The 26,957-nt window shown below is 48.5% G+C and overlaps 1 protein-coding gene and 1 long non-coding RNA gene across 4 annotated transcripts in view; one reads left to right on the top strand and one right to left on the bottom strand.

Annotated features, from left to right (window-relative positions):
* Positions 1 to 562: 562 nt before the first annotated feature.
* LOC121453212 lies at positions 563 to 19,312 on the bottom strand. The gene is made up of 3 exons (XR_005974983.1): positions 19,263 to 19,312; positions 17,245 to 17,333; positions 563 to 574 (listed from the first exon to the last, which is right to left on the bottom strand). It is a non-coding gene; the product is annotated as an uncharacterized LOC121453212 (long non-coding RNA).
* Positions 19,313 to 21,306: 1,994 nt separating this feature from the next.
* LOC121447416 (potassium voltage-gated channel subfamily D member 3) overlaps positions 21,307 to 26,957 on the top strand; it is a 223,455-nt gene continuing 217,804 nt past the window's right edge. For all 3 annotated transcript variants that reach the window (XM_041650644.1, XM_041650653.1, XM_041650637.1), the window contains exon 1: positions 21,307 to 21,932. The gene's annotated coding sequence lies outside the window, so the exon portion shown is untranslated. The remainder of the gene's footprint in view (positions 21,933 to 26,957) is intronic.

Below are 26,957 nucleotides of genomic sequence, written 5' to 3'. Positions count from 1 at the left end.
TATAAGTTTTAAGCATGGTTATCAACATGTAGGTCATCTCTTTAAATTGAAAAACCTTTGGAATAAGAAGCCTAAAAGACCATTTATTCATCTATTCAAGATTATTGAATGTTTATTCACTCCAAACACTTTACCTAGTATCTAAGCATACAAGCAAATAAGATTATCACTGATTTTAATAGGAAATAGTAAGCATAGTAATATAGTTAATAGCAAATACAGCAACAGCAGTGGCTAGCACTACATGTTTATTTATGTGGTAGGAAGATTTCTAAGCGTTTTGTGTGCCTCTTCATTGAATTAGTTTAATAACTACGTGACGGATGTCACCTCTATTTATTGGAATGAGGCAACAGGCACAGCGATGGTAGGAAATTCACCCAAGGTCTCATAGCAGGCAAGCAGGTTAGCTGAAATGTAAACTTCACATCCAACAGACATTTTTCTAAGAAGTAGCAGTAGCCAGGGGTTGTGATACTAGATGCTGGCTCTCTGTGGGTGTAGAGAGAAGATAAATGGTTTGGTGGTCCTTCAGGGTAATTCTTCTCTAGGTTACATTGGGAAGAGCTCATATCTGCATAAGAATTTGAAGAAACAAAAGATATCGATCAATTGAAGGGGAAATTGCTGGGGGATCAATAAGGGTGGCTGGGGTAACCATGAAACAGAAAGGTCAAGCCAGGACAAGGACCTGGTGGTCGGTGCTATGAAGAAAGAAAATTTTATCCAAAAATAACATGCTGGGTCTCAGACATTCCAGCTACCTGGGGAAACTAAAGAACTGAATCTGTCATTCGCAGCAGTGGAACAAATTAACAAGGAAGGACAGAGTGACAGAAAGAATCCAACTACACGAGTTGTCAGCCAAGGAGAGCCTTCAAATACTGAATCACACTTCTACGTCAAGCGCAGCCAAGCTGGGTGGAACTGACCTGAGAACATGTGGCATAGAGCTTGGCTGAGTGTCCCGAAACTCAGCCTAAGTAGCTTGGAGATGGGTTCACTTGTAGACAGCCCAACACATGAATTCAGGCTGGTCAGGGGGCACTTTGCAAAGTCAGTGGCCCTCGTTTGAGGAGTATGAAAGGAGGAGGACGGGATGGGCTTTAGTCTGCTCTAGAAGAAAATGAAGCCTGTTTTTTCCTTCCTGATTAGCATTTTTATTGCATCCTTCCTATTTGTTCTGCCTGCTCATAATTAAATACTGCCCATGGTGTCTCGTCTATTTTGGTAATGTGCTCTTGGACACCAATGGATTGGATTTAGATTTGCTTTATGGGCTTCCTCCACTGGTACAGAGTGAGGCATAAACTTAGGGTCTCCATGGCAAGGTGGGCTGGATAGGAAAGGGAGACTAGCACTGGGATCAGGAGCCTCCTTACCCTACTGCTGGGGTCCGAACTGGTAGCTTGGATGAAAAATAGAAAAAGTGTGTGTTCTTCCTGTCTCCAGAGCAACTTCTATTCGTGATGGTATGAAGGCACAAGGTAGCTCCCTCTGTGCTGAGGGTAAGGTTGAGGCCCAGAGGCTAACAGTGACCCTCAAAGGTTGAAAGACAGAGCTGAGGAAAAGTGATGAGATTCTTCTGGATGAAGACACCAGACATTGGCCAAACAAAGTCTGATGCTTGTTCCAGTCGCCATACTTTTTGCCCTCTACACGTAACCTAAAGTCACTTCTATGTAGTCAAGGCCACCTGCCTTGGGCCATCATATTCCTTTGCCCGTGCCAAGCCTCCAGCATCTTCTCTCTTCCTCTTCCTCCTGTTCTTGGTAGCACCCATTCTATTTCCAGGGAGTCGGCTCACATACTCCACCTCTATTCTTTACCCAAAGCCCATCTTCCTCCTCTCATCAGGTCAAACTTGAGTCATGATAAGAAGGGATGCATTAGATAGCTGGACCTTATTGAGTATAGGTTTGGCCATCTAGATCAGCAGCTCACAAAGTATGATTCCTACAACCTCCGCAGCAACTTGGCATTTGCTAGACATGCAAATTCCTGGGCTCTACGTAGTGGGGACAGGGTCCTGCCATTCGGTCTTAACCAGGCACCAGGGTTTCTAGGCACTCTCACTTCTGAGAGCCACCTCTTCTTACCGTTTTCCCACAACCTTCCCTCCGTGGCATCTTTACTGAAATCACATCCCCTGTGGACCAGTCTTCTCCCACTGACCCCAGACTCCAGGCTGCTCCACCGTCTGCTGGAAAGACCACTGTCTGAAGAGCTGTCTTTGTCTACTCTGGCATCTGTGACCCTTCTTCCTGGGAGTGCAGCTGTCTCCCACAGTTCCAGCTCTCGCCTCTATTCTGATGATCTCCGTGTGTTTAATCCCTGTCCCCAGTTCTAGAAATTCACTCTGACTGCCTATCAGGTACTTGACTTTGAATATTCTAGACAGCTCATCCACATTTTCCAAACAGAACTCCCCAAGTTCACGTCTGAGGTTCCTAATTTCACTTCATTTCCCATTCTGCTTTGCACGGTTCCTCCTCCTGTGTGGTCCAGTGACCACAGTTTCTGCTGCTACCCATCCTTAGGTGGGCTTCCTTCCTCGGTGGCTCGGCAGCTCCAGCTTGGGCTGCACATCCCTTACTTCTACCCTCTCTGCTCAGCACTGCCAGCATTGTTGTACAAATGCACAGTTCTTTCACAGAAGGGTCTCTGGCCTCTTGCAGTACAGACCCCCAAAGAACTTCCCACCATTTGCTTCCTTGACTGGCTGGCTCCTGTCACTCTCCTTGCTCAATCTTCTCTATCTCCGCCGGTCATGGTCACACTTCTGAGTACTCGTTGACATCCTTGTCTGCACAAAATGACTTTGGTCTCAGAGTGCCTCCCCACATCACCCGTCTAAGTCAGCAAGTCTTGCCTTATGTGCATCCTCCCCTGATGTCTCTCCCCTCTTCCCCCGGTGCTGGGTTTCCAGAGCACATGGCCCTTGCCAGAGTTCTAGCATGCATCTCTTTGTACCAGTCATTTGCCATCCTCCTCAACTGTGGCTTCTCAGCCCTTAGTGTGACTGCTGACACATGGCTGGAGCTACATACACGCTTGGTTGCTGGTTTCATTCGGTGACGACACAAGGCTCAGCTCTTGCACAGCTGCAAGGGTGGTGAAAGAATCCGCCCATCGCAAGCCCTCAGGCTCCACGACTTTGTCTCCCACCCTTGCTGCTAGTCTTTGTGTGTTGGTTTCACCTGCTCTAGTGTTGACAGTAGAAGGAACGACTCGGAGTCACTACTCAAGACCCTGGACTGACAGCCCAGACCACCGCTTAGATCTGAGACTCTCTGCTCCTTCTTCCGGGTTTTCAGCAGCCGGGGCTTCCTGATAAATCTCCCTTATGCAGAGAAAATGGGGAAAGGCAGTGCCCCACAACCCCTAGCCTCCTTATCCGTTCCTGCCTCTGGCTGGTCATTCTCTTGAATCTCAGAGCAGTAGCCACATGGCAATACAGGATTTGGGAGTGCTTCCTGCAGTTCTGGATGCTGAGGTATGAAACCTCCGCAGCCAGCGACAAGCAGCAGTGCCTGAATAGCTCTCAGGGAGTGTTTGGTGACCAACAGAATGTAAGATGCTCTCAAAGTGTTTTCCACTGTTGCTGACCATGCTTTTCGACACAGAAAGGAGTGAAGCACAGCAGAAAGGAGCATGGAGAGACATGGAAAGAACATTTCTCCACAATTTTCTGTTCACCTCCAAGAAGGACCTCTAGATCAGAAAAAAAAAAAACACAGGGGTCTGTAGTAATAGGAGCAGCGGGGCTGCGTTCCCAGCACCCTGGCCTCCTGCCTGGCTAGCTTATGCCCCAAAATAACAACACACAAACTGTATTCATTTAATCACTGCTTGGCCCATTCTCTTCTAGGCTAATTCTCACATATTAATTTAGCCCATTTCTAATCATCTGTATGTAGCACCCCAAGGTGTGCTTACCGGGGAGATTCTAGCCTATGTCCATCCTGGGTCGGAGCTTCATTCTGGGAGCGGGGCATGGCGTCTCTCTCAGGCGTCTGCTCCTGAGAGCAGAGCTGTCGCGACTCTGAGCTCACTTCCTCTTCCTCCCAGCATTTTGTTCTGTTTACTCCTCCCACCTATCCTCTAACCAATAAAATGGGCCAGGGCAGTGCCTTTATTAGCCAATGACCTTCCTCCATCATTTCCCCTTTTCCGGTTTAAACAAAAAAAAGGCTTTAACATAGCAAAATTACATATAACAAAACAGTTATCAAGTAAAAGTTACAATAATCTTTGTCATAACTAAGGAAAACTATAACTATAACTAACTATTCTTAACTCCATCAAAGACTCCAGAAAGATACAATACTACCTAAGCAAACAAGAAAAAAGCAACTTTTAAAACTCTAGAAACGACAGAGACATCTCGCTGCCTGGACAGTCACCCAAAGTTCTTTTGTACCGTTGGGGCATCCATCTTCAGTCTTCAGGCCCATGGTATCCAGCAGACATTTCCATAAAGCAGGAAAATTTAAAGTCAGTTCAGTCACTATCTGTTGTGTCCTGCAGCATGTCTCGCAGACTCTTTCATGAATCAGGAACCCCGAAAGATCATCTTACCTTAGGCAAGTTCAGTAGTCCTCTCTCTGCGGGTTCTCTGTGTCCAGTTTATGCAATAGTCCAGGCAAGAGCAGTTTCTTGCCCAAATGGCTATCATACTCCATAAGGTGCCTCTTTGATGCCCATCTTCCTCTTGAAGTAGATTGGTGCTGCCAGGAGCAGAGTGTCTCATTGTCATGAAAAGTCCTCAGTTATTAAAACATTAAATGTCCTATTCTGTAATCTTTGAAAGACATGAAGAATGTCTATCTAAAATATATCTCTATATATCTAGAAAATCTAACTAACATGACTACAAGCTTTACTATTATCGATGATTATCCATTAACAACCTATATTTTTTAATTATACAGTACATATTTAAATGAACTACACAATCACAATACCTTAATCAAAATCAGAAACACTTATACATATAGCAAAATTGACCTTAAATCTCTATCAATAAAGCAAAATCTATACTAATGTAAATTATTCATATCTATATCATATCCCCCTTTAAATGTAAAAGAACGTTTATAAACCATATTTGGGTCCCCAAAGTGCCAATTCCTCCTGTGTCTTGCTATTAGCCCTAGGCTGTACCCTTCCAAGTTGCTGGCAGACAGAGGTAGACAAACTAGCTTAGAGACACCTCTAAGTGAATTCAATTACCATAGCAACCAAAACTACCAGCATGGAGATTCGGCTCTAGACAGCAGCAATCCTGGCATCCCAAAGAAGCAGTCAGTCAAAGGCCACTGCTGGGAGACCAGGGGGTAAGGGAGGGCAGAGGCACCTCCTAATTCACTTAGGCTTGAGGGGTTGTGCAGAGCTCTTATTAGCCAGAAGAGAGCATCTGCTTTCCCTACCCTACGTGGACCTAGAGCAACGAGCACATGCTGGCCTCTTGTTTCCAGGTGTCCTTCCGAGGGTGGGCAGGAGATCAGCCTTCCTACTGCACTTCTCTGAAGTGTAGAACTTCAGAGTCAGAGCTCCCTGACTGGGAGATGGCTCAGCTGGCAAACGTGCTTGTTGCCAAGCCTGCCAGACTGAGTTTGATCTCCAGAACCATTGTGGTGGAAGGAGAGCACCCAGACAGAGAGGAGAGAAGGCGGAGGAGAGGAAGACAGAGACCCGGGCAGAGTGGTGACGGTCAGGGTAGGGTCTGCCAATCTCACACATCCTCAGGCTCTGTGACTTTGACCTTCACCCTTGCTGTTCATCTTACACATCTACTTCCCTACAAGTGGTCTTCTAACCATCACACATGTGCAATAGTGCGTGCGCGCACGCGCACACACACACACACACACACACACACACCAAATAAATACTTTTAAAGTAATTGAAAAAATGAACAGGAGCAGGCACTCAGAAATCAGATTCCAGCGTTTTAAGCCCAGCCCTTGTAAGGGGTCTTGCGAAAACCGCTCAGCCCTTCTGCATCTGCTTGGCTCATCTGATTTATGGGCACGACTGCACCTGCTTCATAGAAGTGTTGGCACAACTGAGAAACCTAGAACGCAGAGAAAAGACCTTAGTGCTGTGTGGTTCATGACGAACAGCAGCTAAGAGTTTGTCATTGCACCCGTCATTGCTATTGTTAATGTCCCCACAGGGATGATGATTCCAGGCTCTAGGTCCTCCTGTCCCACAGATGCTTCCCAGAGATGGCAAGTTGGTTCACAGCAGGTAATTCCTTCCTTCCCTGGAAGCCAGCTAGAAACCAGAGGGCTGCAAAGGACTCTCTGGAGGCCTGATCTGAGTGTGTCACCTATGGTCACTCTGAGAAGTTTCTGTGAGGGCAGATCCCAGAAGATTGGAGGCTTCATTCATCTGCTTCTGTCTCCATAAATGTGTTAAACAAGTGCTGGACTCTAAGGCCATTGGGTTAGGGTAGTGGTTCTCAACCTATGGGTCACCTAAGATCACTGGAAAGCACAGATATTTACATTATGATTCATAACAGCAGGAAAATTACAGTTATGAAGTAGCAAACAAAAGGATTTTGTGGATGGGGGGGTGGGGTCACTACAACATGAGAAACTACATTAAAGGGTTGTAGCATCAGGAAGGTTGAGAACCATTGGGCTAGAGGCTTGGTCCCCAGCAAGCCCGTTTAAGGGTGTGATGGGACCTTAAAGGGGCAAGTTCTAGAGGGGGGAGGTCTGGTTTACAGAAGTACACCCTTGAAGGTGGGAGTGGGACCGCCCCTTCCTTTGTTGACTGACCATGAAATAAGCAGGTTTTTCTCTGGCACAGCGTGCTGCCTCTCCAGAGGTCCAAACACAGCTGGACCAGCCATCTGCAACTGTGAGCCGAAGGAAGCATTTCCTCATTCTAAGTTAATCGTCCCGAGCCCTTGCTATGTAATGGAAAGCTGACTGGCACGAGCCTGTGGTCACTACAGTACGAAGGAGCTGCTGCGTTTGACGAAAGCCAACGCTTCCTCAGTAAAGAGGAAAGCTAATAAAGAGCAGTCTCGGAGAAACAAAGGCCTGCTCATGAGAATGGAAGGTGAAGGTGGGCGCCACCTTTGTGCCCTTGTCTCCCGTGTGCCCCAATTTTATTTCCCATGTGGTGTGCGAACATCAGGAGGGCAAAGGTGATTCTCTTCAATAAAGCAACGGCCGTTGATGGCGTCTTGTGTCCTCCTCTGGGACATGTGCTCTTTCATTCCCTCAACAATTTTCTTTTAATCGTGGCGATGAACCAGACCTTATGTCAGCTGCTGAGAACTGCAAGACAAATACAATTTGGGGAGTTCAGCCCGGCAGCCAAGAAGACCTCAGACTCTGAGTTCTCAGAGAAACCTGATGTGGTACCATTTGGTAGGGGAGAGTGTAGTCAAGTTGAATGAGGGCAGAACAATTAATTCCATACTGGGCAATGGGGCCAGGCATCCTATGTCTGGCTCTGGAATATAGTTCTGCCCACCGGAGAACTGAGATGGGGGAGTGCAGGCGAGAACAGCAGGTACAAAGAGAAAGTGTGAAAGGCCTGTTGTGCAGAATAAGAAGAGGTGTCTAGAGAGGGAAAGGAATAGGCGTGCGCATTGCGTATGTGTGTGTACCCGCGTGCAAGTGCATTTGAGGGGATACTGGAGAGGATAGAAGACGGGCAAGGGATGAGATCCAAGAGTTAATCTCTCTTCTTATCTCTCAAGCAATCAGCAGTTCTCTAAGCCCTAGATAGTATGGCCGGCATTGCTGGGATTTGTACAGCTTTATTTTAAAAAATTCTGCCTCCTGAAAGCAAGAGAGCTGTTGGGCTTGTTTTGGGTTAAGCCCAGCCCTTTTCTGAAGGTTTGCTTCGCTCTTGGGGCTTAACTGTCCCCAGCTGACGGCTTTTTCTAGCCCAGCTTTAATAATCCTGCTGGACAGCACTTAAGAGAGAGCTCCGACCTCCTTCCTCCCTAAAGGGTCCCTAACTACTCCACCCGTCTACACTCACCCCACTCCCACCTTGCCAGCCCTCATGCCTGAGACCAGCAGCAGCATCTTCCCAGACAGCAGAGGCCCGACCTGGGCCCTTCTGTGCTCTTCCACATCCAGCCAATCAGAGTCCTGATTTCTTTTACCGCTAACCTATTTCTTGCATGCTTCACTTGTCTGTCCACACTAGTCGAGGCCCTTACCAGTGCTCCTCTGCAATGCTGCAAGTCTGCTAATTGGTCCCCCTGCTTCCTATCTAGTCCTCCTCAAATCCACCCTCCACACTACTGGGTCAGAGTGGGCTTGCAATCACAGATCTAATTGTATTATGCATTTGCCCTAAGCCCAGGGTAGTTCCCTGTGACCGGCAGGATGGCATCCAGTTCTTCCATTTGTCACCAGAGATCTTCGTTGACGGACTGACCGTCTTGCTAGTCTTTGCCATATTGTGCCCTGCTTCATTCCTCGGTGTCTGCTCTGCTAGTGTTCACATCATCCCAAGTACCACCCCCTTTCCGGACTCAGCTAAAGTGTCATCTCTTCCAGGGTAGCTTTCACTCAGGGTGGGCCACAAGCTGCCCTGGAGTCTAGGCTTACCGTAGAGCACACGTACTAGCTCTGTTACTACTACCAACATTCCTGTGTGAGGCTTATTTCTGGTTCCTCCTACGAATAAGTGTACTCCATTCGATTGTTTCAACTATTTGTAAAGCAGGGCTGGAAGTTGGTAAAGTGCATAAGGACATGAGTTTGAATCCACAGCACCCACATAAAAGTTGGGCACAAGGGTGCACATTTGTATCACCAGTGCTGGGGGACAGAGGGCAAAGACAGGGCAAAAAAAATGTATTGGCCAGCCAACCTAGTCAAACTGATGAGCTCAAAGTTGAGTGAGAAACCCTGTCTCAAGGTGGAAACTGATCCAAGAATATACATTAAATCAGCCTCTGGCCTCCACACATGTGCAGACACACACACACACGCATGCACACACACCCAAATACGCATACACACACCTAGCTTCTCTACACCCTCAATCTTCACTGACCTTCCAGTGAGGTTTTTGGTAAACCTGCACATTAGATCGGAGTGCAGACTTACACCCGACTCTCTTTTTGCCATGAGTTTTGTTCCAACAGGGCAGATCCTCCTGGTTCCCTCACTAGCATACTCCTAGCAGTTAGGAGACATTCAATAAGGAAATGTTAGATAAATGGATGAATTGTTCAGTTTTTAACCTTTAGTTATTTTGAGGGGGCACATACCACAGCGAGCATGTGGAGGTCAGGGGAGAGTTTTGTGGAGTAAATTCTCTCCTACCAATTGTGTTTCCTGTTTTTGAGCTCAGGTAGCCATACACTTGGCAGCAAGTGTCTTTACCCACTGAGCCTTCTTACTGGCCTCAATTATTTATTTATTATTATTTTTTATTGTGGTTTTTTTTTTTTTTGAGACAGAATTTCTCTGTGTAGCTTTGGAGCCTGTCCTGGAACTCACATTGTAGACCAGGCTGGCCTTGAACTCACAGAGATCTGCCTGTTTCACAAGTGCTGGGATTAAATGCGAGCGCCACTACTACTCCGCTGGCCTCAATTATTTAATAAGTGCTTTTCTGAACTAATACGAATGAACAAAGACTCATTAGGTATTCCTTCACATTAAATATGTATTGCGTTCCAGGTTTATTAGTTAAGGATCCTTAGATTATATTATATATAAAGGGGATTTATAAAGATGGCTTACAGGCCAGGTCCAGCTAGTCTAACAATGGCTGTCTACCAACAGAAGGTCCAAGAATCCAGCAGTTGTTCATCCCATGAGGCTGGAAGTCTCAGCTGGTCCTGAGTACATGATGAAATCCCAAAGCAGGCGCCAATGAAGGAAATGATTTTCCACTGAGATCAAGAGAAAGCAGGCAGAGAGCCAACTTCCTTCTCCCATGTCCTTAAACAGGCTTCCAGCAGAAAGTGTGACCCAGATTAAAGGGGGATCTTGCCAACTCAAAAAATCTGGATTAAAAGTGGGTCTTCTCACACGGAATGATTTCATTAAGAACAATCCTTCACAGGTGTACCCAGCCACTTGGGTTTTAGTTCATTTCAAATGTGGTCAGGTTGGTAACCAAGAAGAGCCATGACAACAGGCCTCCTGACAGAGCACCCGTGGCACCTGCAGAGTGACATGGGAAGGGAAAGAAAGCTTCCAGGATAATGGCACCCAGTGGGACTTCCCATGCTCCCTTCCTCATCATCATCCCACTCGGCTGCCATTCACCAATGAGGATGCCAGATATTTCATTTTTTGCCCACATCTGGAACACATGGGAACCAGTGCACAGTGAACCCATGTTTGCAAAATGGACTTGAGCATTGCTTGAGAAGCCAGGAGCTTCAGGGACAGCAGCCTGCCTGGGAGGGAAGGGAAGAGGCTCCAGGGATCCTCCAGGGATCTTCACCCTCATAATACAGGGCAGCAATGTTCTGTCTAGCCACTTTGAGCTTTGCGGCTGCTTGCTGTTGTTTTCCTTACACCAAGGCAGGCCATCTCCTTTCTTTATGACTCCGAGTTTGATTTAGCACACACACTTAAAAAGTGGAAGAACAACTTCTTAAATTTGCAGTAAATGTATTGTTCAATAGATTTGATTTATTAGTTGGGAGCCATAGAAGAGCAGCCGTTGGCGATTTATTGTGGTGTCTCAGGAACCGGAGTAGCTGTCTGGATCTGCTTAGGTTCCCATGAAAAACACCCATGAAAGAAAAGACTCTCAGATCATTGGCACCAGTGGGATTGTAACTGCCTTACTTTATTCTGTATGCCATGTGTTGGCAATGGAAGGAGATAGGAAGATTGAAGCCCATGGTAAAATGATTCTTGTTTCTACATGGTTGGTTGGTTGGGGCCAAGAAACAGAGTGGTTTCCAGTCATCCCAACTTGTAAGAGATAGATTCCACTTGTCTCTGTAGTGACTCTGCAGAGAAATTAAGTAGATGGAATGTGTGTGTGTGTGTGTGTGTGTGTGTGTGTGTGTGTGGTGATGGGAGGGTGAATCAAGGCTTATACTTTAGGAGGATTCAAAAGGACCTTCTACAAGACAGTTTTCTTTCCATTCCTGCCCTGAGTACACTGTTCTTCTCTCTGGATGATTGGAAAGTATGGAGAAGTTCTTTGCAGGGAGGAGTGAGGAAGTCTGCAAATGACCTCCATTTAAGTGTTAGATAAGCGGGGGGGGGGGGGTGGAGGAGGGGAAGAAGGGCAAAATTGCTCCAGAGGGAAGAGGCTGCATGAACCCCCAACAGCTGAAGTGAGAAAAAAAGTGATGTTTAGCACCTGTATGGGGCAAAGGCGGATGTCTTAGTTCGACTTTCTATTGCTGAGAAGAAATACCATGACCATGGCAATTCTTATATGGAAAACATTTAATTCATTCTGGCTTAGTTTCAAAGGTTTAGTCCATTATCTTCATGGCAACATGCAGACAGACGTGGTACTGGAGAAGGAGCTGAGAGTCCTATATCTTGATCTGCACACAGCAGGAAGTGAACTGAGTGCCACACTGTGGATAGCTTGAGCATAGGAGACCTCAAAGCCCCCCTCCACAGTGACACACTTCCTCCAAAATACCACACCTCCCAATAGTGTCACCCTTTATGGGGACCATTTTCTTTCAAACCACCACAGTGGGAACGAGGTACTTGCCCTGCTCCCAGAAGACACCATCCATGCCATGTGGGCTGTCTAGGACTCACTCTGCTTGAGGGAGTTGTATCTAAAGTTTGTTACTGGTTAATTCGGAAAACACAAGCCTATAGCCAGAAGAGTCACTGGGAAAGGTGAGAACAAAGGCCCAAGAGGCAGAGGAGAGGGCTTTACACATGAGATGACCTCACTAAGGGCTTTGGAGAGCAGAGACCATGGCTTCTCCCAGCGTTTCCGTGGGTTCTTGGGAAGGGAAGAGGGTGGATGCGGGTCTTCATAAAACAGCACTGCCTAGGTTAACATTCTATGGTGGTGGAAAAGTTTCTATCTGCTCTATCCAGTGCAGTAACCATGAACTCCACTTGGTGATTTAATACTTGAAGCATGACTCGAACAGTTAAAAAACAAGGCATTTAATTTAAAAATTAATTCAAATAGTCCCATCATACCAGGAAACACAAATCTAAGATGTGAGATTCTTGAACGAGGTTCCACCAGATGCTGAGGATGTAGCAGAGTCTTAGAAGAGATTCATATTTGTTGTGCCTAAAAGCAGTGACGTGCAGGGAAGTCTAGGCAGAGGCATAGTCAGACTTAGGGCTTATAGCTTCTGTAGAGCACTGTACTGATAAGGGTAGACATGTTATTCCAATGTGCAGCACCCACATTCCAACAGTTCCCATGACAGTTTATGTTGTTGCTCATTTCACAGGCCACAGAAGGCTAGGAAGGGTCTCTCTATGTTCCACACAGTCACCTAGGAATCCAAGCTCCTTTCCTCTTGTGGCTGGGCCTTCATTACATCCTCTGAAACCCTGTTTAGCCACTGGATCAAGATAAAGATAGAGTGTACACAGGGTCACCCTGGGAGTTTTGTGGAGACTGGCCAGTGTTACCTTGACCAAAACTTGGTCACATGGCCAAAACTGACTTCAAAGGACCCTGGAAATGAAACAATCCATCAGTGTCTATTGAAAATAAACAGTTTAATTGGCAGCTGCTACAGATATTCTGTGTGGCTTCTTGTCTCAGTTTTCTGTGAAATAGAAGTAAAGTTAGATTTGAAAAAAGCTAAGGGAAGTAACACATCTGAAATATAAAGAGCTGTTTTGGTTGATTTTTGTTTCTGTTTTGTCTCTTTGCTTTGTTTTGTCAACTTGACAAAAGAGTTGTTAAAAGAGTTATCTGAGAAGAGGGAATCTCAACTGAGAAAATGCCTCCATAAGATTGGCCTCTATGGAAGCCTGTAGGACCTTTGACTGATGTAGGAGGGCCCAGTCTATTATGAATAATGCTATTCCTGGGCTGGTGGTCCTAGGGTCTACAAGAAAGCAGGCTGAGCAAGTTATGGTGAGCAAGTCAGTACGCAGCACCCCTCCATGGCCTCTGCTTCAGTTCCTGCCTCCAGGTTCCTGTCTTGAGTTCCATGCTAACTTTGCTCTGCAATGGTGGGACCTGAGAGCTGTAAGCTGGAACAAACCCTTTCCTCTCTGAGATGTTTTTGGTCCTGGTGTGCTTCACAGTAATAGGCGTCCTAACCAAGACGGGAGCCCCGCTGTGCTCTGAACTGACTCCAGCCTCTTAGCTTGGGCCTCATCACAGCACACCTACTGATGCCAAGATGCTTACACATGGAGATATCATTGGCAAGCATAAGTGTGTGTCCCTTTCACCCAAAGGACAGAAGAGAACTTTAGACATAATGCAGGAAATTTCAGAGCTTTCCCAAGACCATATCTGGTACACAAAGATACAAGTATCAGGTGTTCTCAGTTTCACGGAAAAGAGGCAAGAAGGATGTCTCCTCTGAAAAGGTGGCTTTTGTTGACCATGATATCATATGACACCTGGAATGTGCCTTGAAATTGTGGAATAGAGGTTTTAGGACACAGATGAGCATGCTGGGTCATGAGTTGCTAATGTTCAATGCTAAAATGAGGGGTCATGGAGTGGATCATACAATTTTATCATATATAAAGATTCAAAATGTTTTGAAAAGTTTTGAGAACCCATCTTAACAACGGTTTTGCAGAGAATTAAAAGCCTAAGACCTTGGAGTATAGACATGGGAGCTGGCCTGTCTCTGTTTACACAAGAGCAATGAATGAGTTTGTAGCCGAGTCTCCGACAAACTCATGGAGGCAGCCAACTCAGGCTTTAAGCTCTGGAGAGCAAACATTTAGTTGTAAGTATCACAGATGTGTAGACGGGAAGGGGTTGGATTCTTATGAAATGTGTCTGTTTGTGTGCCAAAGGAAGTAGGTGGATAAAAATGGTGAACAAATCCCTTTAGAGAAACAGCCCACCTCATGATATATAATCACATCATTTGGTTCAGTGAACAGAAATCTGTGGAGTTAAGAAACAGCTCCTGGGCTCCTCAAGTTTTCTTTCATTACTTTGGTGAATGCTAGAAATCTCATTGACTCTCCTTGATTGCCTTGGCTCATGCTCTGTCCCATTTACACGTGAAAACTGTTTCACTGGACACGGCAGTCACTTGTATGTTAGTCTAAATGATTTATCAGTTCTTACTGGCGAGGAGGGGGTGGGTAGAAATGGAGCCCTTGAAGAGCTGGATAAATGACTCAGTTGGTAAGAGCATTCATTGCACAATCATAATCGTGCACAACCTGAATTCAGACCGCAGAATGCACGTAGAAAGTGGGGTGTGTCTGTGCCAATCAGTAACCCTAGTGTGGTAGAGATGGAGATAGGAGGACCGCTGGTACTTGCTGGTTGCCAGCTCCAGGTTCAGTAAGACCCTATCTCAGAGGAATAGGCAGACAGCGATAGAGCAGAACATCCCACATCCTTCTCTGGCCAAACACACATGCATGCATAGGTGCACACATCCACACATGTGCACAGATATACATACACACACACACACACACACACACACACACGGAAAATAAAAGGAAAGATAGCCAATGGGATAGCTCAACAGGTAAAGGTACTTGTCACCAAGTCTGGTGACCTGAGTTCAGTCCTGCAGTCCCACATAGTGGAAGGAGAGATCCACTTCCCTCAAGCTGTCCTCTAACCTTGAGTATGTTCACACACACATAAACTATATAAATTGTAAATAAATAATTATAATAAATTTTTAAAAAAGAAAACAGCCCTTAAAGTGTACGGTTGCAGAAACAGGGTACCAGAGAATAGAAAGAGGTGGCAATGGCAGAAATGTCTAGGGGGTAGACTCTGATTTCACACATCCTGAGGTGCAGGTGCACACTCATCAAAGAGCTTGGTGACCTGCCTGAGTTCATACACACTGTCTGGGGAGCTCTACCGAATATTTTAAGGATCTGGTTTTGGACTCATCTAGACTCAGCGACAATGCCCTAACAGTTAACATTTTTATTTGTAATTGAATGTGAGGCATGTTTTCGTAATTTGACACCATCCTTATGGGCCCTGTGGAATAATGCCATCATCAGAACCCTTTCGGGCAAGGGGGGTAATCCTTAGAGAAGTGAAGTGGCTTGCCTAAAGTCACCCAGCCAGTAAATGTCAGAGTCAAACTTTGAAACCAGGTCCGTCCAGGGAGACTGCTCTCCCCACTAAGCTTCCACTATCGGGACTTGTTGCTATGGTTCTCGCATAAGGCTATACTGCAAATCCAGCAGCCTTTGGTCTTGGCGTCTTTAAGCCATGCTTGTCTTTATGGCCGCAGCTGCAAATAATCAGGGACATTGCAATTGGCTGTGTCCTGGCTGTTCCCAAGGAGGTGATGTTCTGAGGATGTGATTCACTTCTTGCCAGGGTGGGAAGAAAGGAGCCCCCACACACCAATCTGGCTGAACACTGGCCTGTCTGCACAGGCAGAACCAGTTGACTCTCATGTTGTAGCCTTTCCCTGGAAGGGGGTACCATGGGGCTCTTTTTATCTAGGATTGGCCCAAAAATATTACCCTTGTTCTTTTTCTCTGCCCACTCCCATTATGTCCTCCTCGTGTTCTTGATTGAGATCTATCAGAAAGGGACCAGGAGACTGACCAGATGGCAAACTTGTGCCATTTTCCATCACTATAATCAAGGGAACCACAGGACTCACTGTTAGAACAAACCATAATCCAGATGCACTGAGTAGCTCCCTAGAGCCACACAGTGTCAGGAATCAGTTGGCTGACACATAGTCCCTGCCTTCCAGCACACAAAGGCTAGAACGAGACACCTCTGTGCAGACAGCTAAGCCCACACAGGTAGAAAGAACCATGGTTGGGGTACACCCTAAGGGGGAATAGTTAGTTTATCTGGGATACAGGAAAGATTTTTTACCAAAACTTAGCACATGAACCTTGTGCTGGGTATTTAAGGTTTGAGTCTGCTAAGAAGAGAGTGATCGGTAGCTACTCCCTCGGAATTGAGACCAAGATTCTCTCCTGGAAGGAAAAGAGAGACTCCTAGGAATAAGCAAGTTAATGAGCTTAAAAATGTGGAAAACACAGAGACTTGCAGAGTCGCAATCATATATACCCTGAATCCCACCACACCCCATCAACCCCAAGGTTGCAAAAGCAGTAAATGGTTCCTCAGAGAGGAAGTTGTCTGGTAGAGCTGGCTTCAAGTTGGGCAAAGACCTCTAAGGATGCAGGGTTCCCAAGTCCTCTCCCCGCCAGCTGGGTTAGCCTTCCTGGCAATCAGCTCCTTTGCATTACCCATGCTCCTGTATATAATGGCAATAAACTCACCGCTTTGCCAACTGCACTTGAGTGGAATCAATCGTTGGTCAGTCACCAGTCCCCTGGCTGGGGTGAATGAACATTTGGTCACTTCTCCCCTCAATGTGAGAACAGACAGAAAACAGTGGTGGGCATTTCTGGAGGATGTGGCAGCATGTACAAGGGCTTGAAGGTGTGACGGGACAAGATGCCATCAGAAAGATGGCGTAAGAACAGTGTAAGTGGAGGTCAGGAAGGACTGGAAGTGAGAGAGAGGGCACTGATGGTGACAGTCCAACAGGAGAGGGTAGTGAGATGTAGCAAAGAGGCAGGGTGGTCAAGGATGGAACCAGGGTGAGCTTGGAAAGGATCCTCGGCATGAGAATGAACTTAAACAAGTCTGTATAAACGCTCCCTGGAAAAGGACAGACAGAGAACCAAGGAAGAGTAAGAAATCATCCTGGAGACATGCAGGAGGAGGCACCTGGAGCAAAGAACAGCTCGGTTGGTAAGGTGCTTGCCACACAAGCATGAGGACCTGAGTTTACTATCTGATGCCCCCATAAAAAGCCAGGTGCAGTAGTGTGTGCTTACCATCCCCTCTGGGGAGGTGAAGATAGGAGGATCCCTGGGGCTTGTTGACCAAATATCCTAGCCTAATTGGTGAGCCCCAAGTTCTAATTATGAGGCCTGTCTCAAAGAATGAGGTGACTGCTATAGAAGCCCCTCCCGCCCATCATCTTCCTTCATGCATCTATCAGTGGTGATGTCTACCATGAGGGCATAGAAGACACAGCCAGTAGCCATTATGGGGCCGTTCCCCAGATCAAAGTTGACATGCAGAGCTAGATGCGGTGGTCTAAGTGAAAATACTCACCAATAGACATATATGTTTGCATACTTGGTCCCCAGTTGGTGAAACTATTTGGGAAGAATTAGGAAATGTGGTCTTGTTACAGGTGTGTCCTGGGGAGGGGTAGGTTTGGAGATTTCAAAAGTCCGCATGATTCCCAGCTCTCCCCCTGCCCCCAACGCCACCACCCTGCTTTGTGCTTGTGGATCAAATGTAAACCCTCAGTTTCTGCTCTAGCACCACGCTTACCTGTCTGCTGCCATGCTCCCCACCATGGTAGCCATGGACCATAACCCTCTGAAACCATGAGCCCCAAAGTAAATGTTTTCTTCGCTAAGTTGCCTTGAGCATGGTGTTTTATCACAGCATTAGAAAGGTAACTAAGACACCGCATATACTCCAAGATTTGCAGGGTAGTACTGGATCCCTCAGAGAGCCTATGTTGCTTACAGCCCCTCTTCCTGCTTATGGTCTACTGTGTCCCTCCTCGTATGCTCATATTCTTTTGAACTGAGAGAAACGGACTCCAAGAGTTAATTCATCAGTTCCTCTGCCCAGTGGTGAGATGGGCGTGGGGGTGAGAGGCAGGGATAGGACCAAAGAAAGTGACACCAAGAACTAGGGGCTACCCGTTGAGCACTCCCTTTGCAGTTTCATTCCATGGAATGCAGCTGTACATATGGGTAAGGCAGGGAGGTGGGAGCATGTGGACAAACGGGTCTTGGAACTCCTTCTTCCTGCATAAAACTGGCCCCTAGGACACTGGCCTGGCAATCCTCTTTCTTTTCCCTGTCCGTCCAACCCTGCCTCTGTTCTTTTATGGTCTTCTGGAGATTAGGGACTCAGCTATGCCAGTGAGGTAAATTTGACACAGTCGGCTGTGGCCTGACATCTGTATTGTCATGTGCACATTGACTTAATGTATATGCACGCACACCCGCACACGCACACAATCTGGCAGTTATAACTCCTTCCCTAGACAGATTTCTCTGTACTTCCTATCTTGAACAACCACCAACTGCCCAAATTTCATGCATTGTTCTAAGTATGTTCGCTATGATATTTACTGAAGTGCCACAATTCTATCATTAGACATTGTAGAATCGAGAAAAAAAAAAAACCCAAGGCACAGAGAGGTCAAGCATGCTCCCTAGGGTCCCACGGCTAGGTAACAACAGAGGCAGGTTCAAACCTAATCACCATGACCTCAAAGTCTATTTTCTTTTTCCTTCAAGGCTCACCGCACTCTGACAGGTATAAAGCTTGCAACCCTCAGAAGAGTCCCAACTCCAAAATGCTTGCCCAGCATGGGACAAACAGCCAAAGTAGGACAGGAACAAGGAGTGGGGGGGGGGGGTGAGAGTGACCCTTCAGGAAGCTCACGCAAGCTTCAAAGAGCAAGTTTGAGTACAAAGTGCTGCACAGACAATAACAGCCTGGCATGTCAGCAAAGACAAAGCTGACTTTGAGCAATGCTGCTCCTTCCTCTAACAGACCCCAGGATGACAAGCTCTGCAAACAGTGGCCAGAGCCTCGGGACTAGTGAAGAATCCTCCTGTGTGCAGGAAAGGATACAGACACACACACACATACGTGCACGTGTGTGCACGCACACACACACACTCAGAGTCTTCTATAGGAACACTATCCTTAAATAGAAAGGATAACCTGAAATACACCCTGAGCTTGCAGGGCATTCACACACACACACACAAACACACACACACACGCACATGCACACGCACACTCACTGGGGCCAGAGTGACTGAACCAACACTTCAGCAGAGCCAGTGGTGAGAGGAGGAAACCTAGTGCCCTGGCAGCTCCTGACTTTCAGTTCCTATTTAAAATGTCTGAATTGGGAGCATCGACAAGCTCCCAAATTAGCTTTTTAAATAGAAGCCGAGAGTTAAAGGAAAAGCGGCCGTGTCATGGGGGAAAAGCAAATGAAAAATCCCGGCCAGGCTGGGCCAGAGGCAGAGGGGGGAAGGAACCAACAGACATGGCTGAGGAGATTCCAGTAAGAGATGGAGGGCGGGTACCCAAAGTCTCCTGGACAATGTCTCTTCCGTCAGTGTCTCAGATCCAGCACCTCCTTTCTCCTCTACTTGTTCCATTTTCCTCAGCATCTGTAAACAAAACCCACACTGGCTTGAACTAGAAATCCAAGCCTCCCTTACTTTTTGCCAGTTATTGGTGACAAAAAGAGCAGTTCACAGACACTTCTTAGACTACCAGGTAGGAGCATCTGAGGGACAGGATTGGAGAAGGTGGGGCAGGGTGTCCAGTGAGTGTCCTGGCTTCAATTAGGGTTTCCAAAACCCTGGAGGGCACATGTTGTCTCATTAATAGATCACTCCAAGAGTCTACTGCTGTTCCTAGGTAACCATTTGTTCCCTGACAGTTTGGAAGACTTGACTCCAAAACTACCTTCCCACTGCAGAACAACTGCAGGAATGTAAAGGAAATCCTAACCTAGGCAGAAATAAAATTTTGAATTTCCACTGTCGGGCAGAAGGTGGAAAACCAAAGGAAAGTGTGCCTGTTGGACCAGACCATTTCAGGGACAAAGTACATTCCCTCAGGGGTCACAGCAACTATTAAAAAATAACAAATTAAAAAAGCAAAAACAAAACCCAACATCAAAACCTCTTCCCCAAGGAGAAGAGGGAGGGAGAATCCCTGCCAGGGCCTTCCCTGAATTCTTCCTGGGTTGGCCAGGGAGTGGCACTGTTGTTAATCATTATTACTGTATGCAAATTAGTATGCAAATCCCCCAGGGTTCTAGGACTCTTGGCAAATGCTAATGGGGTCCACGCCCACCTCCTGAAGGGCCAATTGTGCACCTTTCAGACTGACAACTTGAGGAAGCTTTGATTAGAGTAAATGAGCCTATGAGAAGCTCCGAGCTACCAGAGGCCCAGAGTAGCTGACACCTCAAAAACTACTCTTCACCCTGTACTTCTGGAGCGGGCTCGGTTTGCCACAAGTCAGAACCGCTACTCTGGACTCAGGAAGGTCTTTTTCCAGCCACAGTGAAAGGCATGCCCTGCCAAGTCCACTGTCACCCTCGCCGCGCATTTCGCATTTCTCTCCATTTGTGTCTCAGCATACACCTCTCCACACTTCAGAACTGCGATCCCCCAAGCCAGAGCGTTCCGGTCCCTGCAGAGGCACAAAGCTGCCTGCTTCGCGATCTCCAGGCCCGGAATTCCCAGCACTCAGGCCAGAGACACCCGGAAAGCCAGTTGGCTCAGCTGCCGGGGCAGCACTACAGACGTACCGCCCCGGTGACCAGGGGACTACTGGCTGGACACTACGCCCCATGGGCGACCGTCAGTCTCCCACTCCCCATCCTGGGTCGAAGTATTAAGCAATAGGGATCTTTGGGTTTCTGGAAAGGTCCGAAGGCCTGGGCCCGTACTGGGAAGATAGGGAAGTGAGAGTTAACATTCCCAAATCCTCGATCTTAATTCTGAACAACCGTGGTGAAGGACTGGAGCAAATCCCGATCATGACCTCTCACTCCTGTAGGAAAGCGGCTCAGGCAGTTCGACACCCCTGAGACCTTTCCAGCTTTGGCACAAGCAGCTGACAGTTCAGGGTCAGCTTGGAAGCTTGCGCGGAGATAGGCAGAGCCTCACTAGATGACCAAGGAGAGGAGTTGCTCTGCCGCGTGGACAGTGAATGGGAAACGGACATCCAGTTAAGTGTACACACCCCATGCGCACACATGCCGGTGCTCCCTACCTCTTTCCAAGTCCCCAGCCACACACGCCCCCGAACTCATGATCACGCCGCGCCCGGCTCCTCCCCCACTCCCAAGCCAAGCTCACCTTGCCACGCTCGCCCCATGCCCACCCTCGCCGGCACACGCGCTCACACCCGAGTCGGCGGCACACTCCACCACCACCTCCAGGCACACCCTAAGATTCCTCCACTCTCCTGAGAAGACGCACCAGGCTCTGCCTAGTCTCCCCGCCCCCCCCTCCCGCTACACCCCCCACTCACGCGCGCGCCCCTCTACACACACACACACACACACACACACACACACACACACACACACACACACACACACACCCTCGCGCAGAGTCACTCCCCCTCGCACGCCCTCGCCCTGGGCACCCTCCCGCGACGAGGCTCCCGCGTCCTCCTCCTCGCTCCCTGCGCTGCCTGGTGGCTCTGCGCTCTCGGGCCCGGCCTGGGGCCGCTCGACCCGTGGGGGATCGGTGGGGAGCGGAGGGCGCAGCCTCGCCGCCTCCCCCGGACTCTCCTCTCCGCCCCGCCCGCGCCGCGCCCCCCACCGCCTCCTCGGGAGAGGGACCTCGGGAGAGGCAGCCCCGTGGCCGGCCCGGCTCCTCTCCGCGCGGCACCGGCAGCAGCAGCGGCGGGGGCAGGGAACAAGCGAACCGGAGCTCACGAGCCCGAGAGCGGAGCGGCTAGGCGGGGAGGGGACGCGCTGCCGAGCTGGGGCTGGAGCGGCGGTGGCGGCGGCGACAGCGGGGGAAGGACGGCCCCCCGGACGGACCGACACACGAACCGACCGAGTGAGGGAGGAACGTGCGAGACTTCGCCGGCGAGGAGGAGCCGCCCGAGCGGCGGCTGCTGGGCGCTTCCCCGCGCTGCTGGGCGCTCTGTGCCTCGGCGGCCCCCGGCCGCAGCTTCCTCGCGCGCGCGGGGCGCGGGGCCTGGGGCTGGCTTCGGCGAAGGTAAGAGGGAAGCGACCGAGCCTTCTGGAGCCAGCAAGTGCGAGGAGCGCTGCTCCCACGCCTGTTGCTCCAGCTGCCCACGCGGCACCCTCCCACTCCCGCGCCCGGGTGGGTGGGCGCTGGGTCTCCGGAAGGATTGGGGGTGGGGCCGTGGCCGTGGGGGAGCAGGCAGCGAGCCTGGGGGCGTCGGTTCCCTTGGCTGCGGAGCCACCTCTGGGCACCCAGGCTCTGAGAGGTTTGGGGGTGGGAGTGTGAACCTCTGCCCTCTTGCCATTGGCCTGCCTTCCCTTGCCGGGTGCCAGAAGCAGCGCCCCGGGATCTGTCTGCAGGTGGCGACGGTTTGCTCCGTCCCTGCTCTTTGTGAGCCGAGGAGAGAAATGGCTGAGAGTGGAAGCTGGGAGCCGTTTGGGGCGCTTCGCAAAGTTCGCCAGCCCAGCGAGTCTGTGGTGCGCCTGCCAGAGGCTGGGGGCTGGTCCAGCTGGTCGTGCCTGTCACATCTTCCACCCTGTGGACCCTAGGAAAGGTCTCTGAAGTGTTAGGAACGGCCCCAGAGAAGGGGTTTCAAAGACTCTTTTGCTTTACAAGGTGTTTACACAGGGGATGGGCAGAGAAGTTACCTAGAATCAACTAAATTCCTGCACTTGCTTAGTGCTGGCATTTTATTCTGCCTACGGTATTCTCCTTTCATTCAGGGCAGCCTTGATAAGTCAGCAACAGGCTGAGGTTCCAGACCTGAAATCAAGGCAATGAGATGCCTCTGAACTTTCACAGGGGGATAGACACAATGCAATCCGTAATCAGGTTTTACAGAGTGGTCATGCATGCATGAATCGATGCATTACTTACTCTTACTTCAAGGGAGCCTGAATGTTTATCTCGGGGAAAGGGGCTTCTGGGCGTTCATTCAGTGCAAAGCATGTGTAAGGCCCATGTGGACATATACTGGCCCGCAGAAAGGAGTTGATGTGTTTATTTTTTCCGTGGTGCTTCTTGAATACTACAAGACTCCAGAGGAGGAAGGATTAGCAGCTTGCTCCCTTTTGCTGTTGAGAAGGCTGAAAACCAAAAGAGTTCAGGGGAAACTGCCCTGACCATCCTAGGAGTGGCACTGTGGAGAAGGCTATCTGTGTGTCCCAGGCCTGTGCCGCAAGGATCTCCAGCTTGGTTCCCCCACCCATTTCATACCTAACAATCCCACCAACAGACGCAGGGCAGACTCCCTGGGAGCGTCAACCGGTCCCTCAGACCAGCTCCAGTTTCTGGAGGCTCTCTCCTGAGGTCATTGAAGGGCAGATCTTGGTGGTGTGACATTTTTGCCATTTTTTTTTTATCTGTGCTCAGACCCCAGGAAGAGAGGTCTGTCCCCTTTTGATTCTCTGCCTCCAAAACCGAAGCTGTTTATCAGGGCAGCTGACTTTTTAAAGCAAGAGAAAGTGGTTTCTTTTTCCAAGATTTTCCCGCGATCGTCATTTCTGAGTTTTCCTGGTTGTAATCTCCCTCCTGCATTTCTCCCTTACCCCACTGCTGAGTCTTTCCCACTGTCAAACTCTTTTGCCACAAACAAAAATAGCTTCAGAGTTTTCATTTGTAAGGCATCCACGTCCTAGTAAAACCGTGGTATGGGAGGTGTGTGCAGTGCCATTGGCTGGAAATGGGGCCGCACTGTATTGCCTGTTGCAGGGTCCATACCCAGGCAAGCTCCAAGTGGCGCTGGCACTGTTAGCGGTGAGTGTTGCATCGACAGCCTTCAGAAGTCCTGTTTGAGCCAGGTCATCCCTACAGGGTTGTGTGGTGGGTGTGGCTGGTATGGGCTTGGGCATGGTGTCTGGTGGGATGATTGTCCTCTTCCAGACTCAGACGTGTACCATATATGACCATGCGCACGCACATATGAAGGCACATAGAAAGTGGCAAAAGGGTAATTGCTATTTTCTTGGTACTTTTAACCAGAAGGATGGGTTCTGAGTCTCTGGAGACAGTCTGGCACTTGCATGACCTTCTTGAGAAAGGTGGTTCTGGATTATTATACAGGGTAAAAGTTCACCCTTGGGACAAGAGACTTTAGGATAGATAGGGAGGGGATTAGTGTTGCCTTTCTCTGAGCTTTCGGTTATCCATCAGAAAGCAGTTTGTGTATTACTCATGGCCTTGGAAAAGAAGAGTTGACTCAGTGAAGAGGGTGAGGGGAAGGATCTCAGCTCACAGAAGCAGGCAGCTGGTACTGGGACTCCAGAATCCCAGGGGCAGCACTGTGAGACTAGAAGGAGGGGTCATTGTCCTTTCAGGGCCATGTGTCTGGCTAACAAGATTCTCCAGGGTACCTCCTGAATCAGCAATCTCTTAATCTTTGCCATTTGAACCCCTGCCAGGGCCCATCTCTTTGATAAGACAGGGATGTTAGGGGTCATGAGTCAAGGGGCCAGCAAGGACCTGAAGCCTTAGCCCTCTTTCCTTCCGAGGAGGGTGAGGGGATTTCTGTGGGCAGACTAGGCCTTGGATTGCCTTGGGTTCCAAGTGATGCAGGTTGTGTGTCCTGTTCTGGGCATCAGCCTCATCAGGAATTCCCAGAACTCCCTCTGCTAAGATGAGGCTCAGGCTAATTGCATCCCCACAGCAACCAAGCCAGATGCTCTACTTCCCGCTCTGCATGGGCAGCCATCATGAGGCAGTCTCAGAGAGACAGGAGATGGAGCGTCTGTGTCCTGGATCCAGGAGAGTCATTTGAATCAAAAGGTCCTCCTTCATTTTCTCTTTAGGCTCTCGTGTTACAGACGAAGATTCTGCAACCCAGAAAGTTAACGGTGGCTTGCTTTCAAAAGTTAAGGGTAGTACTAAAACAGACGGAAAGGTCCCTGGAGCCTGCGCTCTCAGCTGCCTGCTTTTTCTAAGGGAGCATTAGGATTGGGCTGTACCTAGTTCAGGGAATCCATTTGACAGGGAGCCAGACAATGGTCTGGTTTGAAAACCGTCCAACCCTATATATATTAACTTAACCACTTGGAAGGAAACTTCTGAGGCTTTGACATTTTTTTTTCCTGTCACCAATAGGCAAAAACATCATGGGGTTTTTGTGGGAGTAAACTAAACGTTGTATGATGTGGAAAGGTGCCTTGGATAGTGCCCAGAACTTTGCTGGTGCTCAGGAAACTTGACCTGAGTCAGAATCAGAACTATCTATAACTAATGTTTAGCTTATGTTTGTTTCCCAGGCCCTCACCCCTTGGAAACCTAGCTAAGTATACACTGGGGAGGGGGGGCAGGGGTCTCTCCTGGTTCAAAGAAAACACAGTTCATTGTTAGGGTGAATGCTTTGAAGACAACTATGCAATGCAGAGTGTGTTTCTGAATCGTCTCTCAGTGGTGTGTGGATTACCTGCTGTCATGGATGAATGACCTCCTCTCTCCTCCGTTCTCTCAGTTCCTATAATCAAGGGCTCATCAGGCCCGTGCTGTTTTTCTATCCTCTAAGCAGTGACATCTATAGGAAACAGCATTGTCATTCTCTTTGTCTTCTGCAGCATCTAAACAACCTTTCAGGAAGAGAGGCACTTACGAAGATCCCCCTTCCCTTAGCATGTAGGTGGGGAAACTGAGGCAGAAATCAACTCCTCAAGGACACTTATCTAACCTACAGTGAGTCTGCAGACACTTAATTCTCAGGATTTCAATTCGGCTCTGTCTTCAGAGTTTACTGTTTAGAAAGAGAACAGCCACCCTTGACAGCCTCAGGAAACAGCAGCAAGGCATAGAGTTAAACAGAGAGCGCAAGCAGCATCTGCCAAATAGCGGTCCTGGCTCGGGTACCTGCTCAAGCACTGCATGCACTATTGCCACTTGCTGGGCTAGATGGAAAGCCTTTGCCCTGAAAGATCTTTGTGGGTCCCAGGGAATGTCCTGCCTAGAGTGACTCCCAACCAGTTCTGACTATTTATTAATCATTTAGGAAGTCACAGTCACTCCTTAGCTCTCATTTCCCTTATGTGTAAGATGAGGACTACAGGGGTTGTTTTGGTGACTTGATGGAAACCGTCTATGGATGCATAAGGTACGGAGCCTGGTGTGGTCAGTGCTCAGTCATCCATTCAAGGTCAAATCCCGGACCTGTGTTTCAGGGTTGTCAGAATGCTAGGTATCAATAGGCCTTAGATTCTCTTATTCATGAAATGCTAGACACCATAGACTCTTCTGACTGGGGTTGCTTTGAGGATGAAATGAGATGTCATGGGAGACAGTGCAATACCTTGCATCGAGTATCTGGCCATTTCTTACTGTTGATGCCACTACTGTTAATGAAAGGATATAAAGCACCTGAAATCCAAGCTTGGCGTGGCAGGTGCTTGAGCAGAGAGGCAGAGTGCAGAGAGACTAAAGGAAGGAGAGTCTTGGGAGAAGAGGAAGCATCACCAAGAAGGAGAACAGGTAGGATTTTAATGAGCAAGGCAAGTGGAGGGACAGGGGAGATACTCCAGAGACAGACATCCAGGGTTTGTTTGTGAGCCCGTCTCTGCTCTTGTTGTTGGAGGCTAGGGAGGTACCTGGACTGCCTAGCTGATATGTTAAGCTGGGTCCCTGTATGAAGATGCTGGAATGTCAGGCCAAGGAGTTAGAGTTTTATTTCACAGGCTACAGAGTGAAGCCCAATCAGAAACTTGCTTTAAGGAGATTGCTCTGAGTAGAATGAATTTCAAGGAAAAGGGGGGAATCTAGGAATGGGGAGAGTGAGACCAGAATGCCAGCAGCAGGGAGGACCCAGGGAGCCAGTCTTTCATGGTGTTTCATTATTTGGCAATCCTTGGAATGGAGTACAAAAAACATGGTCAGGTGCTGGCTGGTGGTGGCACACGCCTTTAATCCCAGCACTCAGGAGGCAGAGGCAGATGGATCTCTGTAAATTCAAGGCCAGCCTTGTCTACAGAGCAAATTCCAGGACAGCCAGGGTTCCACAGAGAAACCTTGTCTTGAAAAACAAAAACTAAAACAAACCATGGCCAGGGTAAGTGGCCTAGGGTGAGGGATGCTGTGGGC

This window comes from Microtus oregoni, unplaced genomic scaffold (genome assembly GCF_018167655.1).
Source record: "Microtus oregoni isolate MIOR12 unplaced genomic scaffold, Mior012 000000F_ref0000247, whole genome shotgun sequence".
Lineage (NCBI taxonomy): Eukaryota > Metazoa > Chordata > Mammalia > Rodentia > Cricetidae > Microtus > Microtus oregoni.
The sequence above is the reverse complement of the archived record's forward strand: the minus strand, read 5'-3'. Positions and strand labels throughout refer to the sequence as shown.